The sequence below is a fragment of the Rattus norvegicus genome, chromosome 8 (genome assembly GCF_036323735.1).
Source record: "Rattus norvegicus strain BN/NHsdMcwi chromosome 8, GRCr8, whole genome shotgun sequence".
Taxonomy (NCBI): Eukaryota; Metazoa; Chordata; class Mammalia; order Rodentia; family Muridae; genus Rattus; species Rattus norvegicus.
The window spans coordinates 109,708,181-109,725,498 of NC_086026.1; positions in this window are offsets into that span (position 1 = coordinate 109,708,181).

The following is a 17,318-nucleotide window of genomic DNA, read 5'->3' on the forward strand; positions in this document are numbered from 1 at the left end:
GATTTTTTTCAGATATTTTTAATACTTAAATATAAATACTGACCTTGCAGGGATAAGGCTCAAATCTAAAAGAAAATGCATTGGTCTGTCCTGTACCTTATACACATAGCCCGAAATTTATTTTATGCAAGGTTTTGAATAATTTTATGAGTGAAACAATGTCTCTAACATTAATAAAGAAAATACCTCTCAGACTTGCCTACAGGTTTATCTGACGGAAGCATATTCCCAATTAAAGGGTGAAGACCCTGGCTTATGTCAAGTTGAAAAAAAATTCCACCTCACCAGCTCCAGGTATGCCCAACAAAAGAGAGAAGGGTAATCAGAACCCAGATTTCAGAACAGGCAGCAAGTCAGAACCACGAGTGGTCAGACGGAGGAACCAGTTTAGAACACAGGCCCAAGCAAACATGGAGATAGTTATGTACCTAATCTGAGGGCTCGTGCATGGCAGGCTTCACATCGTAAGAGTATCCTGTATAAGCGAGCAAGTCTCAGTGAGGCCATATCTGCAGAGAACACGCAATTCAGTATAACATAAGAAATGTTCTCTAAGGAGATATGAATTATTACATCTAGGCATGTGGCATGACCTGTCTGATATTCTCTTTATTTTACTCTTAGGCATTTTGTTAGAAGTTCAAATAGACAAAATTAGCTTAGGAACTCAGTGCCAAGGTCATCAACACCGTTGTCCCTGTGCCCCTGGAAAGTCTTCAGTGTCCAAACACACAGCAAGGGTTCATCTCTACAGTCATAGCATCATCAAGAACATCTCCTGAAGGGTGTGCTCAATGACATTTTCCCTAATGTTTTTAATAATACAATTATACTAATAACAACACAAGTTCAGTGAGGAATATGTAAACTGAGATGATGTCATCTATGCTCCACATAGATATGTGCACTATGCTTTTATGATTGACAGTGTAGCGTTGTGTTTACACCAGTCCCACAACACAGAAGAATCATCCTCACAAGAGCTATAGTATCATTAAGTCATAGGTTTTCCCACCTCCTTTATAATCACATAGGCCCACTGTGGTATATGTAGTCCATTGTCGGCCCAAACATTGATATATAGACAAACTGATTTATCATGCCCCTTTCTAAATCATCCTGCATTATTTCATCTTAAAGGTAAGTCCCATCAAAGTTAGGGAAACATCCCAAGGATTCAAATGAATCTGTATTTAGAAGCCCTCCTGAACTAGGTCCTAAAGTTGCTGGGGACATCTCTGTGCTTGTCTTCTTCCTTGGTGATGAGAAAGACCCTTTGGAAGACTGGGGGAGCATTTTCTGTCTGCTTTCCCCTTCTTTTCCTTCTTTTGGCAGAAGCAAGAAAAAAAAAAAGGAAGGAAAATCATCCCATTGCCAAGTGTGAAAATTCCATGCTTCTTTGCATGCTACTCTTCAGTGAGAGTCATTTTCCTCTCAACTTGTTCCCTCTGGTTAGGTGTTTCCAGCAATACCGCTGGCAAGGTATCATTTCAAATTTATAACCTTTGCCACCCAAGCAACCTGCACATTTTTATCGACTTCTAACATGAACTCTTCCAGAAATTTCTTCTAAGCATCTGCATCTCTTGTCATGGAATATTTCATCTTAACATCTACACACAGGTTTTGTGTAACTTTAACTTTTTTCAAATGCCTGTTTTTAATGATGGTTCTTAAAATGCTTTAACCTCCCTGCTAGCCCACCACCCACCAGAGGTAGTGGAAAAGGCAAGATACTGAGGAAGTGAACTTGCTTAGAAAGGTTCTTTAGCAACTCCTGTCTGTGTTGTCTGGAAATCAGCAGTTCAGTTCACGGGTTAGAAGCAACAGCTCAATCCACTCGCAAACACCTCATGAATGCACTAGCGGTCCAGTTGGGTAAAGTCAGAATAGCAAACGTGAATCAGCTGCGGTGGCATGACCTAGCAGAGACAGTCGGGACTCAGCCTTGGCGCAAGACAGCAGGAGGAACCCCAGGAGAAGTTCTTAGCTATGCCTCTCTCAGGAAAGGGAAGATCAGTGAAGACCCACAACTAGCTCTATAAGCAAAGCAAGCTCAGCCTCCTCCGTCACTGTCTGTTGAGTCCTTATTATATGCTTCCCAAACATCACAGGCCTCAGTACCTGCATCTGTCTCAGCTGACATCACTCTGCCTATCAACCCAAGTACTTAGAATTGGCAAAAAAAAAAAAAAAAAAAAAAAAAAAGCCCATAGCACACCACCAGAAGTTTTTTGGTGCAGTTCTCTCTATGGAGTCCCAACAAATGGAGCTCAACTATGCAATGTAAGGTGGACCAATACATGTGCGTCATTACTGAAGAATACTTCATCACGTGTCTTTTCATGTGCTTGCTTTAGCAGAACATCCTTTCTCCTGTGTCTGGTCTGCTTCAGCTAAAGGTTCCCCCACAGGTCTGCCTCAGTCTTTCATCGGTGTCCACTTTAGCTAAACATTCTTCCACGTGTTTGCCCCAGCAAAACACCATCAGGAGAACCCTAAGTTTCCACCTGGGTTTTGTGCCATAATTGTAAAGAGATCCAGTCAAGAAAAATATCCTTCAAATGTTTGAGAAAGAGTAAGAGGCTGCCCTGAGGACTAAAAGCACAGATCTGGGAGCGTGCACCAGCTCCATCCATTCATCCCCAAGGACGGACAGAGAGGCTTATGAGATGACTGAGCATGGCTTGAGCAGGAACTCTGGAGTGGAGGGAATGGTATGGGAGAGACAAGAGCAATTCTTCTCAGGCTTGACTCAATAAAGCCACACTTACAAGGTGGGCCTAAGAAAAGGCTGTGGTGCTGGATAATGGCTACAACACATGAATGTCAACCAGTCTGTAGCAAGACTTACTGTCTGTATTAGTCAGGGTTCTCTAGAGTCGCAGAACTTATGGAATATACATATATATGTATAGATAGGCAGACCGATAGAGATGAATAGAGATAGATAGATAGATAGATAGATAGATAGATAGATAGATAGATAGATAGATAGATAGATGAAATTTATATATATATAATGATAGAATTTATATATATGATTGAATATATATGGAATTTATTGGAATGACTTACAATCTGCTGTCCAACTAATCCAACAATGGCCAGCTGTGAATGGAAGGTCCAAGAAACTAGTAGTTCCTCAGTCCCTTGAGGCTGGGTATTTCAGCTGGTCTATATATACTGGGATCCCAAAAAAGTAGGCTTGAACGAATGTGTGGGCAAAGTGAGTGCAAACAGGCAAAGGCTGAACAAAACCTTTCTTCTTCTTCCATTGTCCATATTATAGGCTTCCAGCAGAAGATATGGCCCAGATTAAAGGTGTGCCTCAAGATCTGGATTAAAGGCGTGTGTCTTCCAGCCTCAAGATCCGATTCACACGTGTGCCCTCTATTTCTGGATTGTAGTTCATTCGAGATAGAGTCAAGCTGACAACCAGGAATAGCCATCACACCATCTGGGAGGGGAACAGAGGCAGCCATGAGCTGAGATAGGATGGGCTCACAGAGGATGCTGGGAAGAGAGTTTGTGGAAACAGAAGAGGATGGTAAATAGAAAGCATTCTCCAGAGAAACCTGGGGAGCCAGAGCTGGAGGAACGCCCTTATGAAGAACAAGAGTGTATAGAAACTTAACCACAGTCAAAGCCTCACAAGACGGACAATCATGGTTTCCTAAACCTACTCCCACTGCCACATTACTCTTAGCTCTGAATAAGATAAGGCGGTCTGAAACAAGTCTCCCCACTTTAGAACAGCCTGAAGAACAATAGAGGTGATACATACAGCACACTTAGTGCAGTCGCTAGCACGTAAGTGCTCAATGATGTCTGCTAGCTTTGTCCTCACTGTCATTACCACTGATAGGTCACTACTATTACTAGAAAGCTTTATCTCTGGGGCTGAGCACAGAGCCCAGCATGGAGAATTCCTTCACTGAATGTGTGATATGAGTGAAGGCAGAGCTAGCTTCATGGCCACAGAGCTCAAGTTGAGTGACACACAGTGTCCAGCGTTCAGAAGAGACCCATGTTTCATTTAATGCTCTGCTGTGGCTATTAATAAATTCTAGAGGCTCTTAATAATTTTTTGCACAGGGCTTCACAAATTATGTGGCTGAACCTGAGCAAGGCAAAGGATTCAAGAAAGGAGTTAAAGCATGAATAATTTGGGGAGATGAGAAATCTGAAAAGAGGTTACTGAGAATCCTGTCCCCAGATTTTCTTCTCCCAGAGAGGTTTCTAATGGAGACAGAAACTGTTCACATCCACAGTTATTAATGTCCTTGGTCCATACTTAGCAGCAAATTAGAAGGAATGAAGATTGTATACCCCAAAATGACACCTGACTCTCTTTATCAACACCATTTTGGAGTATACATCTTAACTCCAAGGCACAAATAAATAATAGGGGTGGGAAGCCTCCTCAACCTCACCATTGCTAGACCTGGACTCTTAATTTTGCTTCTATATGACAAGTGTAATATGTAATTGTGGCACAGATCCCAATGTTTTGAAACTGTTTTCTTATCAAAATAAATGAGTCCAAGCCTTCCCAGCCAACACACTACCAGGCAAAGTGAATAGGCCTCACCGAGACAGGCTGCTCCCTATTCCTCCTCGTCACCAACTAGTCACTTCCAGCTTTTCAGTTCTGCATGATGAGATATGTTCCAAAATAGTCTACACTGGAATAAATTGTACTTTCTTTCACGGTGACATAGTTCAAGATTTTAAAGCACAAAATCACTTAAGCTCTGTTAGAGACAGGAATGCCTGTGTGAACTGCCACCTGCTGTCTGGGTCATTGTTGGATCACTCCATCTTCTATGGCCTGACTTGCATCTAGAACAGAGGACTAGGTGGGAATGACACCACTCCTGCTCTATCACAGCTCATGAGCTCACTAGTGCACAGCACAAGTGCACCAAGCCTTCACTGAGCCAGCTAGTGGATGACTTTCTACATGAGAGGGCATCTGAGTGGAGCTCTAAAGAACAAGATAAGGAAAAAGTGTCCTGGGGAACCCACAGTCCACAAAATAGAGGCCCAGAGCTTGTTGTTGAAGATGTAGGCGCTTTTCTAAGTTCTGATACGTAGGGAGAAAGCAAAGGGCAGGACGGGGCCAGAAGATGACTGAACCAACTTATAATTTGTTCCTTTTCTCCAAAACAGAAAACTGCTTTAAAAAGTTTTTTCTTATCTAGAAATTTTTAAAATTTCTTTATTTTTAATTTCATGTGTATTTAGTGTTTTTCCTGCATATATGACTGTATGAGAGTATTGAACCTCCTGGAACTGGAGCTACAGAAAGTTGTGACCTGCCATGTGGGTGCTGGGAACCGAACCCAGGTCCTCTGGAAGAGCTCTTAACTGCTCTTAACTACTGAGCCATCTCTCAAGCATCTCTCAAGGGAATTTTTTAGTAGGGAAATATGCTAAAATTCTAGAAACATCACCCTCTGGAGTTGGGAATAGGGACTGAGAAGATGAGAAAGGAGCAGATGTTAGGTTAGGTTAGGTTATATTTGCAAAACAGGTCACAATGGATGCGGTGTTTGAATAAGAATGGCCCCCTTTAGACTCATATATTTGAATGCTTGGTCATCAGAGAGTGGCACTACTTAAGAAGGATTAGGAGGTGTGGTCTTGTAGGAGGAAGTCTGTTACTGGGGATAAGCTTTGAAGTTTCAAAAGCCCAAATCAGGCCCAGTGTCTCTTCCTGCTGCCTACTGATCCAGATGTAGAACTCAGCACTTCTCCAGCATGATGTCTGCCTGCTACGGTGCTCCCTGCCATGATGCAATGCACGAACCTCACCTCTGAAACTGTAAGCCATCCCCAACCAAATGCTTTCTTCCATCATAGTTGTGGTGGTCATGGCGTGTCTTCACAACAATGTCTGAGTCAGCATGGAGGGCAGAGGGAGGGAAATGGGGTTGACCAGCTGCTCACTGGAGAGACCTTTGGGAAGATTGGCTCAGCTGGCTATGATGAAATCTTCTGGCCATAAAACTTTCTGTAAATGTTCTGTCGCTCGTGTAGACTTTCAGAGTAGCATCGTGGGAAGATGTGACATTCGTGGGTGGGGTTTGACCCAGTGTGAGTCAGAGAAGCTCAGCTATTGTGAGTATACAAGGATGGTTCAGGGAAATGCAATGGAGAAGAGATTGGGGTGGGAGAAGAGCTGGGATGGGAAATGGGAAAAATGAGATCAATGACTTCTGACACTGTCCTGTGAATAGAGCCAAGGCAATCACCAAGAGAAGGGAATAATAGAAGAGCTATGGCCAGGAAGGAGAATTGGTACCATCTTGCTGGCTAAATTTAGGGATTAGTGGAGAAAAAGGAATCTAGAGATCATCCTAGGGAACTCAAGTGACAGCGATTCCTCCACCCCATGCAGAACAGCGGTTCAGAGAGCAGCCATCTTGGAATTTGATGGCATTTAGACATCTGAGGGACAGTCAAGGGAATATGTTCAGCAGGCCAGTGGGTGTGTGAGATGGCACTGGAAGCAGCCACAATCATTGTTCAATGAGGTTGGTGCTTCAGCCTCCTAACAGTTCATCGGCTTCTGTCTCTGATTTCCAGTCTCATTTCCAACAGCGAAGCATCCATGGCACACCACAGGACAAATGAGGGTCCAGCATTCCCGGCTTAGAAGCTTGTGAGGGCTCCCATCACACTGAATTGTGGTCACGACACTTGTGACCCAGATAACCTTGCTTGTTACATCCCTTCCTGTTGCTATGACCTCCTCACTGTTCTAGCTCAGGGCTGGGTTGACAAGTGGGGAGTTCCAGGAATGTCATATTGGAAGCCAGAGTATCCTTCTAGAGTATTTTGGAAGAAAGGTGGAGAATAGCCATGATGAGAACAATAAGGGTTCTCATCAACAACAAGCAATTAGCCATTGCTTGGAGTAAAAGACATGTCAGAGGGTCTAGGTCAGCTTCTCCTAAGCAGGCAGGAGATAGAGGGACAGAGAACACAGCAAACACACTCTCAGCAATCATGAGAGAAAACCGTATGGGCTGTCTTCACACTGATTAAATTGAATCATTCTTAGTGGATAGAAGACTTTACCCACTGAAGGCCAGGTACGGTGGTGAGTGTGCATAATCCTAGCACAGAGGACAGCCCAGGCTGCATGGAAGCACACTGTCTTAGAACTAAAACAGGACACATGGGAGAAATTGTTTATTGTTAACAAGTAGGAAGAATGAGGCCAAATGACGGAACTTTGGAATGAGGTAAGTTGACTTCAAAAGCTTGTGACACATTGTCTTAGTCAGGGTTTCTATTCCTGCACAAACATCATGACCAAGAAGCAAGTTGAGGAGGAAAGGGTTTATTAAGCTTACACTTTCATGTTGCTGTTTCGTCACCAAAGGAAGTCAGGACTGGAACTCGAGCAGGTCAGGAAGCAGGAGCTGATGCAGAGGCCATGGAGGGATGTTACTTACTGGCTTGCTGCCCCTGGCTTGCTCAGCTTGCTGTCTTATAGAACCCAGGACCACCAGTCCAGGGACCGCACCACCAACAATGGGCTGAGCCCTCCCCCCTTGAAGAGTAGTTGAGAAAATACCTTACAGCTGGATCTCATGGAGGCATTTCCTCAACTGAAGCTCCTTTCTGTGATAACTTAAACTCGTGTCAAGTTGACACACAAAACCAACCAGTGCACACATATATTCTAAGTCTGAGACTTAATGAACCAAGCTTTAATCCAAGATCCAGTTTCTCCTTCTCAAGATGATATTTGTATAAATAGTATACATAATTTCCTATTTGTAAAATAATTACAGTTATAAAACTTATTTTTAAAGCAAATCCCAGGGACTAAAGAATAAGTGTTAACAGTCTTCTGGAATTTTTTTCCCAGAATAAAAAATTGGTACATATATATTTATATTTTTATATATTATATAAATATATATTTGTTTTATATAATCATATGTTTATATTATATATATATGAATACCATCCAGATCTAAAAAATTAAATCATACAATTTGATGGTATATGAATGGATTTATAATTTATAATATTAAGTGAGGTCACATAAACTTAGAAAGGAAAACAAATACATTTTTGCCCTCATATGTGGAATGTATACATATATACATATATACAAACATATACATGTGAGTACAGTATAACACATAGGAAAAAACAAAGAAGATTAAAGATTAAAGATTAGTGGATAAGAAAAGACTTAGTATAGGCAATGAACAGGAGCTATGAAAGGTGATAAAAAGTAAATTGTTTTTCTAGTTCCAACTCTCATGGACTTTGTGTTTCTGGTGGTGAATAAATACATAAAATGTATTCGATAATGAAAGTATAAAATCTGATGTGAAGGGTTGGGGATTTAGCTCAGTGGTAGAGCACTTGCCTAGCAAGCACAAGGCCCTGGGTTCGGTCCCCAGCTCTGAAAAAAAGAAAAAAAAAAATCTGATGTGAAGCTTCTGTTCCGAATGGCCACTCCAACTGTACAGAAGATCATTGAGTCATAGTCTTTGGATCTGGTTAGTTTCATTGAATGGTGCTTTTATTTTCAATTTTTAATAGTAAAGTTTAAAAAGCAAAACAAAAACAAATAAGCAAAAAATTTCTGAGGGGTGCCAGGGACTTAACCCTGAAGGAGGTGAGTGGTCTGAGGTAAATAGCAGGAACCAAGGCTCCAATGTAGTCAACCCCATCCAGTACCATCTGCTACCAAACTGACTGTCTCGGCCTGCACTGCTGGCTGAGAAAGCCCCTTCCAAAGAGGATGAGGCAAAGTGACACAAGACGGGACTGGACAGGAGCAAATACTGAGGCAGGAGATGGGAGCGAGCCAGCCTCAAGCTGGCACATGGGACCACTGCATCTCTGCCCAGGAGGTTTCCTGGGAGATACCATAGGCATCAGCGCAAAGCCTCCTGAAGTATGATACCCACTTGAAGCCACACTGTCAGCTCCCAGCTTGGGCAGGAGGCTCAGCTCTCCAGGAAGGCTCCTAACATATCACCAGGCTCTTCCGAGCTCTCAGACATGGTGATGATGAAATCTCACGCTCTTGTCCCCCAAGCACTGAAATGTGTTTATGCTCCTGAGTTTAAGGTTTGTAATGGGTTTTGCTCACGGGAACGATTATTTTAGTGCTGACTTTTCAAAAGGCAATTGATAAGTTTACACAGCCAAGAGAGCCCCGGCAATTATCTTCAAATTCAGACTCCGTGAAGAGCAAACCAGATCACTTAAGACCCCCTGAATCCATTCCGGGGCCAAGATTATCCAAACTGACAAGCTGAACCTGCGATAATTTATGCTGCAGTGGGGCTTATGAAGTCGAGATGCCAGTGTGGGTGGCTGCTGCTGGGGGCTTCACGGTCTCTTGTTTTCTTCCTGCCAACTCCTTCCCTGCCCCACTCACTTTCCCAAAAGAGTTGGCAGGGAAAGGCGTTGTTCAGAGTGTTCTTGGCCTGAAAACTTGCTGGAATCATGTGTAGTTTTATTTTTTTCACATGAAGCCTTGAATCACTTGTGATAATACAAAGATCACCAATGTCAGGGTTGGGGTTTTCATAGCATCTCTTGGCTGGGCCTTGGAGAAGTCACACCAGGGAGCAGACAGATGCATCAGAAAATGGCAACATCTCTGCCAACCTTTTCAGCTGATCCATCAGAGTGGATTTCTGCCAGGAAGTGGATTCTAGCCCTAGACCCTCACTCTGAGGCACCATGAGAAGAGCCTGAGACACCACAGTGCCTGACTTCCTTCAGCTTTTCCTTCCTGGGCGCTCTCTATGCTCAGAGCACTGGGAGAGTCCCTAAAGCTGACTACCTAGGTTCCCGTCCCCAGGGTCTTCATCCATCAGCCTAGAGGCAATCAAACTACATCAACCTAGGAGGAAAGGAGCCACACTCTGCTACGATACACTCACACATTTGAGTTTCTCCCTGTCTCCATGGAAAATGAAAGAAAGGAAGTGAAAAGATCTATCAACCAAGAGCAGGAGGGTTGGGAGAGGGTGGAAAAACAGTGTCAATAGCTAGGGAAGAAAGAGCGTAGATGGATGGGCGCCTGTTGTTTTGGAAGGACAGAGGTAGATGTGCCTGCAGAGGAGTTACGCAGATGGGAAGCAACCACTTCATCCAGTTAAGGGCAGTGAGGAGACGTAAGCTCTAAGGTACCAGAAGATTTGGAAGCTGGGCTGAGAGATGGGGCTAGTTGACCCTCTGATGACAGAGGTAAGAATTGTGGGTGAGCCCAATGGTGATGCCCACAGGACTTGGAACTTGAGTTTCATGTTACAACACAACTAGACAAAGCCTGGAGCTCTCCAGGGTTAAGTCTTCCAGGTGACACCAAACCCACCCTGGACAGCCAGGTAGCCATTCTGCCCCATTATTCCTACAGGAAACAGAAGATTTGTTCTCTGAGGAAGACAGGGAGGAAGGCATGTGCTCAGTGGGGCAAGTGAGTAGCCACAAACATCAGAGTAACCAGGGCCTATAGACTGACTGTGGTTTCTCTCTCTCTCTCTCTCTCTCTCTCTCTCTCTCTCTCTCTCTCTCTCTCTCTCTCTGGCATCCAGCAATACAGGTGTCCTAGTAGAAAATACAAAGATAGTCTCTCCAGAAAAGTAGCACCTCCCAGAGACTGAGCTCCGCTTACCTAAGTCTAGCAGCTGCCTCATGGGACTGTTTGACCCTCTGATCATGGGACTGTGAGGAAAAACAGGTGGATGAGCCTTACCCCATTGCTGATGCCCGTGCCTTCCAACCAGTCCTGGTTTCATGTTACAACACAACACAAAACAAAACACACATAAAGGAGGAAGTGAGAGGAACTCAGGGGAAAAAAATCAGTCAGCATCCCCGTATACGATAGAGCACAGTGAAGGGCTGAGGAGCTGATAGACAGGGAACAGATGAGAGTAAAAACAGATGCAGTCACTTACATCAGAAGAACAAAAGGCCCCCGTGGTTCCCTTCCCTGCTCAGCTGAGAATAGCGTCAGCGCAGTCATTATAGCTTGGACAGTATGATGTCACCACCTTGGGAAGGTAAGGGGCAGAGACATGGGAGGAAGGGGAAAGTTGAGTCTTTAACTGTCAGGCAGAAGGGAGTGGGTATCACATGAGCTGGATGAAGAACAGAACTGAGATTTGTGGAGAAAAACGTCCTTGAGAAGGATTTTCAAGAATGGAAAAGGAAGACGGGATAGGGGGTTGACTTCTGGTTTTCAAATATTCAACTATTTTAAATTATGAAAGTACATTCTAGAGTAAATGCAAACACCAGGGTATCCCACCTGTGTAAGAATGGAGACCCCCAAGCTTCTGTGCCATTCCATCATGATCTCCAAACATGCCATGAGGGACGTGACCCCCGACCTCTTAACAGCTAATTAAAAGCATTGCTCCGTGGAATCCACTCTCAGTTTCCAGGGATAACCCTCTCACGTTTCTTCTGTTCTTTTTCTTCAGTGGCATGGGATAAGGGACCTTCATTTGACCGTGTGTGAAGGGTAAAACAAAAGCAAGGCTGTGATCACACCCATACCCTGGTCTAAAGACCTGGCCACACTCACACCAAACCGTTGAGAGCCGTTAATGGGAAGTCTCCAACTCGAGAGTGGAGCTTCTTCTAAGAGCCAAGCCAAATTTGAGCTCAACAGTGGATGACACCTGTGTGTGAGACAGAGCTGGCTGCTGGGAGACAGGGAGACACCGCCATCATGAGTCTACCTCCTTCCTCTCATCTTTCCCTCTTGACAAGAATGCCACTCAAGAAAGTAACTCTGGCTTGTGTGGTGCCCAATGCATGCCAATATTTGCACCCACTGAGGAAGTGTGCTAGACTGAAGCTTCTCTGGGATTCGGGGGACCAGAGAGACATGGTGCCACCCAGGAAAACAGGGAGGAGAATGTTGGGAGAGTTCTGCAACGGATTTTGATGAGAAAACCATCAAAGGGGACAAAATGACTGCAAGTTTTGCCAGTGGAATGTTGGTAAAATGGGGCAGGAGAGCTGGCTCAGCAGGTAAACAAACGTGTTGCTTTTGCAGGGGACCCAGGGTCAGTTCCAAGCACTGCCATTGGGCCTCTCTCAACTACCTATAAATACAGTTTCAGGGGTTCCGACACCGTTTTCTGGCCTCTGCAGATACACATACTCATAAAAATATTTAAATGTGTGTTTAAACATAGGTAGCACATGCTAAAGCCAAAATGTCTTACTAATCGTATCCCCATAAAGTATGAGTTGACACGGGCTACGGAGGCAGAGATAATGAAGCATCCTAGAAGCAATGGCTGAAGTGAGAGGCACATGCGTGGTGAGGAGACCAGCCGAAGGACCTGCTCTGTCCTGCTTGTGACAAAAACAGTGCCAAAGCTCCAGCTCTCTCACCAATATCCCCTATTTAATTTAACTATTTAATTATAACTCCTTACTCTTCTTTTTATCCCAGAGTTATGGAAGTCTTGGCTTTGTCCTGCCCCCACCCCACCTTTGGTAGAATGATTCAGGGCAACATAAAGGATAATTTAATTTATATAGCAAAAAAAAATGAAAAAATCTAAAGTGATAAAAAACTGAAAGAAATAAATGATTAGAAGCAGCCATTAAAGGCCCTTCAAAAGGATAACATGATTTCAATTTCCCCCGTCTCACTCACTCCTCTCCACTTCCGTGCCACAGTACTCCTGCATGTCTATATATTTATACAGTTTTTTTTATTATTTAGCTAATATGAATTACAGGCCTCACGCATCCTCCCTTCTAAATCCAAAATGAGGAAGCTTTCTCTTTTCTCTTGCTCCGTTTTTTTCTGCTCAACACCCCCCCCCCTCACTACCACGATTTACATTCTCAATGTAATGTATTAAAAAGTTGACAGGGACGAGCGGATTCACACGATGTCTGCTAAGAAACCCAATTTCCATGATGAATTGCCCGGAGCCCCTGAATCACAAACCATTTTTTCCGCTGCTCAGAAGTTGAGGGTTTTTTTTTTCCTTCTTCTCCTTTTTTTTTTTAAATCTTCTTTAAGCCTCTCTCCTAATCTTCGACTAGAAGAGATGGGTGAAAGGATTTTTTTTCCCCTAAACTAAGGAAAGCATTAGCATCTTACTGTTGTGCATCAGATGTGAAAAATGCAAGGTTAGTAATATTTCAAATCAGCCGTGGTCTAAACCCCCTGATAAGTGAGTGTGCATCATCTCTCTGTGTGTCTCCTCCTCCCTCCTCTCCTCTCCATCCCATTTTAGCATGAGTTATAGAAAGGAGCTTGGGGTTGGGGGAGAAGAGGAAAGTTTTGGCCAGAGAGAATCTTCTCATATCTCTCTTTGGAAAGCCACAGAACTCCAACTAAGATGGCCACTTTCCTAGAGTTGACTGGATGTGTAGATGGGCAAGAACTCGTCACACTCTAACCGTCAATTTGGGATGCATCTACTGACCCCAGCAAGCGCAGCGAGTCTTTCCTTCAGGAGAAGTCATCCTGGACTGCCCGTCATGAGAGAAATTAGAGAGAATTTAGGAGTCTGAGATAAACCACGCTTTCACAGACATTTGGAATTTGGGGTTTCCTGACTTCCTGCAGTTACCGCTGATCACCCTTGGGTACGTTCCCACATGACCTAATAGGGTGCCATGTCTACTTGGAACCTAGATGCTCACCTAAACACCCTGGCATCTCCCAGAACATGGTCTCCTATAACTCTTACACCAGCAGACAAAACATTAATAAAGCAATTAATTATTTTTTTAAAAAAGTCAACCATAGTCAAAGGGCTAGTGGTATGGCTCCCCAGTTAAAAGCACTGGTTGATGTCTCGGAAATCCTGAGTTCAATTCCCAGCAAATGCATGGTAGCTTACAACCATCTGTAACTCCAGTGCCAGGGGAGCCAACCCCTGCTTCTGACTTCCATAGACTCATGGCTCACATATATACACACATGCAGGCAAAACATTCACATACATAAATAAGTAATACCTTAAAGAAGAATTAATGTCGTCAACACTAACAGGGGCAGGGAGCTGAAAAATGCCAAGGCACTTGCAGATGATGCTGAGAACCTGAGGTGCAGAAAATAAAGAGTCTGTGTACTCAGGTCTCAAGCCACAAATCCAAAATTAGACTCAGGAAGGCTGAGTTCCCCTTTAATGAAAACTTTCAGGTCTTCAGAAAGTTTCTAACCATTTAAGAGATGCCATGCTGTGGCCTAGAGTGTTAAGAATCTCCATTTTGTGGGTGAAGCAACTAAAGGCTTCGAAGAGAGAAGGATTGGTCCAGCTGTAAGGTGAGGGGTGGAATCTAGCCATTGGTTCACAGATGGACAAGCAAAGACCCTCCAGCATAGTAAGGGTAATGTGTCTGCTAGCTAAGTGAACGCTTAACAGACGCACAGTCCCCTCCCTCCCCAGCGCTTATTCCTTTCTGAATATTCTTATAACAGGACAGGCTATGGCCACTGGGAAACTGGCCTTCTTGGTGTCATTTGTATTAGTCAGCTTTAGCAAGAGGACCAATGGGTCACTTGACTGAAAAGTACTCAATGGGACTTGATTCAGAGATGACAGGAAGTCACCATGATCCAGGGTCCCCATCACTCAAGAAAGAAAGAGAGTGAGGTTGGCCTGGGCAGGGATCCCGCATCATTTATAGGAACATCTCTGGGCCTGTCACTCATTCGCCTCCACAGGCAAGCCTTAGAAACTCATTATTTCCACCCTCCCTCCATCCCTTAACACAGATGACTTGATTTGAAAATGGATCGAAATTCACCAAAGAGGGTGGAAAGATGGCAAGTAAGCACAGGAAAAATATCTCCACGATGAGTCATGAGCAAACGGAAACTAAAACGGCACCTAGATGGCCTTATCAGAGAGGCCAACACCCCAAATACCAGGGACACTAAATGCTGAGTGCAGAATAATGAGATCACTGGAAATTCAAAGTGGAAGAGGGGAGCAGCCACACCAGCAGTGATGTAAGGCTGATAGGTTGGTTTAGTTTGGTTTGTTTTATTGTATTGCTGCCACTGGGGATTGAATCCAGAGCCTCTCACATGCTAGACAAGGGATCTGCCACTGGGCTGCAATAACCAGCCTTCACTCTGGAAGTTTATTACAGAATTAAACATGCCCCTACTATGGCATTAACTATTCACTTGAGTGTCCACACCTACTCCAGCACACAGAAGTTTGAAGCTTTCCAAAGAACATTTTTGTTTGAGACAGCATGACAGTTGGTCTTGGTATCAACTTGACTGGGTCTTGAATCAACTAAGAGACAGGCCTCTGGGTGGGGCTGTGAAAATATTTCCTGGAAGAATGAACTTGAGGAAAAAGATCTTCCCTCTGAGTGGGCAGCAGCTTCCAATGTCGGTGGCCCAGATACAAAGAGGACTGAGGGGAAAACCCCTTTTTAAAGTTTTTTTTTAATTATATAAAACTATTTTAATTTTAAGTATATTTCGATCACATTCTTCTCTCTTCTAAGTCCTTCCAGATCGTCCCCCTCCTTCTCACCCAAGTTAAGTTCTTTCTCAAGAAAACAAACAAAAACCCAATACAACAAGACACCAGGGCTTTTTGTTGGTGGTGGTGGTTTCTTTTTTTTAAGAAAAATTAGGATGGTTTGAAAAAAATCATAAATACTGGCAGTAAAAGAAGATATATAAATAATAATAATAGCCTTTATACTTATAGATAACTTCTGAATATGACAGTTGAAGGCCTTCTCAAACTCCTGGAAGGAAAAAGCTTCAACCCAGAATTCTATACACGGCAAATATACGAGGTGAAAAGTGGCAGAGACATAAGAGTGCTGATTGTACAAGAAGTAGCAGGGCTAGAAACAAAAGGCATTTTGATTAGGTTGTAACAATATTTTAAGGCAGTGTTACACATGGAGCTAAAAAGTTCTCACGTGGGGTTGGGGATTTGGCTCAGTGGTAGAGCGCTTGCCTAGGAAGCGCAAGGTCTCCAGCCCCGAAAAAAAGAAAAAAAAAGTTCTCACGCTGCTTGGAAGAAAGTTTAAGCCCCTAACTCTGCATCTTATCATTTAAACCTTCAAAGTAACTTCTGGAATTATAAACAGAACATAAGGCATTCAAGATATTTAGGAGATACAAGATTATAATAACAATAAACATAAGGAAGGAGAAACAGACATAAAATTGGCATAGAAAACACATTTCATAAAACATTCCTGCATGGAGCAGAGCAATGTGTGCTGTGAACTCCAAATCCAACACAAGAGAGGCTGATACAGGAGAGTGCTGAAGCCAAAGCTAGTTTGGTTTCCACAATGAATCCCTCCTTGGGGGCGGGGGGATGCAGAAGTACCAGTTCTTACAATGACTGTGAGCCAATAATGCCTCAATTAAAGAAAATGTGAGAGATGGCTCAGTGGTTTAGAGCACTTACTGCTCTTCCAGAGGTCTTGAGTTCAAATCCCAACAACCACATGGTGGCTCACAACCATCTGTAATGGGACCCAATGCCCTCTTCTGGTGTGTCTGAAGACAGCTACAGGGTACTCACATACATAAAATAAATAAAATCTTTTTAAAAAATAAATATATATAAAATTAATCCTAGGGCATACTATTCTAACAATACTGTCCAAAGTATTCCACAAAATAGAAACAGAGGAACACTACCAAATTCATTCTATGAAGCCAAAATTACACTTATACCTAAACCACACAAATATCCAACAAAGAGAACTTCAGACCAATTTCCCTTATGAAAATGGATGCCAAAATACTCAATAAGATTCTCGCAAACCAAATCCAAACATGTATCAAAAATGATCATCCATCACGATCAAGTAGGCCTCATCCTAGGGATGCAGTGATGGTTCAATATACAGAAATCCATCAGTGTAATCCTCTATATAAATAAACACAAAGAAAAAAAACCACATGCATTAGATGCTGAGAAAGCATTTGACAAAATTCAACACTCCTTCATGTTAAAAGTCTTAGAAAGATCAGGAATTCAAGGCCCATATGTAAACATAGTAAAGCAGTATACAGCAAACCAGTAGCCAACAGCAAGCTAAATGGAGAGAAATTTGAAGCAATCCCACTAAAATCAGGGACAAGGCTGCCCACTCTCTCCCTACCTATCCAATATAGTACTTGAAGTCCTAGCCAGAGCAATTAGACAACAAAAAGAGGTCAAAGGGATACAAATTGGAAAAGAAGTCAAAATATCACTATTTGCAGATGATATGATAGTGTGCTTAAGTGACTCCAAAAATTCCACCAGAGAACTCCTAAACCTGATCAACAACTTCAGCAC